Here is a 2,577-nt window from a genome sequence, read left to right as displayed (position 1 = left end):
TTAGCCATGATTTCAATAGAATAGACCCTGTACTTACAACTCATTTTATAATACAGAATTTTCATTATGTTTCGGGACATGTCACAGATAGCGTTCCCATTCCAAGGTCTATTTAGCCATTATTTCAATAGAATAGACCCTGTACTTGCAATTCATTTGATAGTACTGATTTTTCATTGTGTTTCGGAACAGTCACAGATAGCATTCCATTCGATGGTCTGTTTAGCCGTTATTCCCAATAAAAAACAGACCATCTCATTTGAGAATGCATACTTTTGCATTATGTTTCGGGACATTTATTAGATAACGTTCCCATTCCAAGGTCTGTTCAGCCAACATATCATTCCCGATAGAACAAACCTTGTATTTGAATCTCAATTGAGATTACATGTTTCACTTTATGTATCGGGACATGCAACAGATAGCGTTCCCATTCCAGGGTCTATTTAACCATTATTTCAATAAAATCGACCATGTACTTGCAACTCATTTGATAATACAGATTTTTCATTATGTTTCGGGACATGTCACAGATAGTGTTCCCATTCGAGGGTCTGTTTAGCCGTTATTCCCAATAGAAAACAAACCATCTCATTTGAGAATGCATAGTTTTCCATTACGTTTTGCGACATTTAACAGATAGCGTTCCCATTCTAAGGTCTGTTTAGACATCATATCATTCCCGATAGAACAGACCCTGTATTTGCATCTCATTTGAGATTTCAGATTTCTCATTATGTTTCGGGACATGTAACAGATAGCGTTCCCATTCCCGGGTCTATTTAGCCATGATTTCAATAGAATAGACCCTGTACTTGCAACTCATTTTATAATACAGAATTTTCATTATGTTTCGGGACATGTCACAGATAGCGTTCCCATTCCAAGGTCTGTTTAGTCATTATTCGCAATAGAAAACAGACCATCTCATTTGCGAATGCATACTTTTGCATTATGTTTCGGGACATTTAAAAGATAGCGTTCCCATTCCAAGCTCTGTTCAACCAACATATCATTCCCGATAGAACAGACCCTGTATTTGAATCTCATTTGAGATTACATGTTTCACTTTATGTTTCGGGACATGTAACAGACAGCGTTCCCATTCCAGGGTCTATTTAGCCATGATTTCAATAGAATAGACCTTGTACTTGCAACTCATTTTATAATACAGATTTTTCATTATGTTTCGAGACATGTCACAGATAGCGTTCCCATTCCAAGGTTTGTTTAGCCGTTATTTGCAATAGAAAACAGACCATCTCATTTGAGAATGCATACTTTTGCATTATGTTTCGGGACATTTAACAGATAGCGTTCTCATCCCAAGGTCTGCTCAGCCAACATATTATTCCCGATAGAACAGACCTTGTATTTGAATCTCATTTGAGATTACATGTTTCACTTTATGTTTCGGGACATGTAACAGATAGCGTTCCCATTTCAGGGTCTATTTAACCATTATTTCAATAAAATAGACCATGTACTTACAACTCATTTGATAATACAGGTTTTTCCTTATGTTTCGGGACATGTCACAGATAGCGTTCCCATTCGAGGGTCTGTTTAGCCGTTATTCCCAATATAAAACAGACCATCTCATTTGAGAATGCATACTTTTCCATTATGTTTCGCGAAATTTAACAGATAGCGTTCTCATTCTAAGGTCTGTTTAGACATCATATCATTCCAGATAGAACAGACCCTGTATTTGTATCTCATTTGAGATTACAGATTTCGCATTATGTTTCGAGACATGAAACAGATAGCGTTCCCATTCCCAGGACTATTTAGCCATGATTTCAATAGAATAGACCCGTTACTTGCAACTCATTTTATAATGCAGATTTTTCATTATGTTTCGGTACATGTCACAGATAGCGTTCCCATTCCAAGGTCTGTTTAGTCATTATTCGCAATAGAAAACAGACCATCTCATTTGCGAATGCATACTTTTGCATTATGTTTCGGGACATTTAACAGATAGCGTTCTCATCCCAAGGTCTGCTCAGCCAACATATTATTCCCGATAGAACAGACCTTGTATTTGAATCTCATTTGAGATTACATGTTTCACTTTATGTTTCGGGACATGTAACAGATAGCGTTCCCATTCCCAGGACTATTTAGCCATTTTTTAATAGAATAGACCCTGTACTTGCAACTCATTTGATAATACTGATTTTTCATTGTGTTTCGGGACAGTCACATATAGCGTTCCATTTGATGGTCTGTTAAGCCGTTATTCCCAATAGAAAACAGACCATCTCATTTGCGAATGCATACTTTTGCATTATGTTTCGGGACATTTAACAGATAGCGTTCCCATTCCAAGGTCTGTTCAGCCAACATATCATTCCCGATAGAACAGACCCTGTATTTGAATCTCATTTGAGATTACATGTTTCACTTTATGTTTCGGGACATGTAACAGACAGCGTTCCCATTCCAGGGTCTATTTAGCCATGATTTCAATAGAATAGACCTTGTACTTGCAACTCATTTTATAATACAGATTTTTCATTATGTTTCGGGACATGTCACATATAGCGTTCCCATTCGAGGGTCTGTTTAGCC

Source organism: Tarenaya hassleriana, unplaced genomic scaffold, assembly GCF_000463585.1.
Source record: "Tarenaya hassleriana unplaced genomic scaffold, ASM46358v1 Cleome5, whole genome shotgun sequence".
NCBI lineage: Eukaryota > Viridiplantae > Streptophyta > Magnoliopsida > Brassicales > Cleomaceae > Tarenaya > Tarenaya hassleriana.
The sequence above is the reverse complement of the archived record's forward strand: the minus strand, read 5'-3'. Positions refer to the sequence as shown.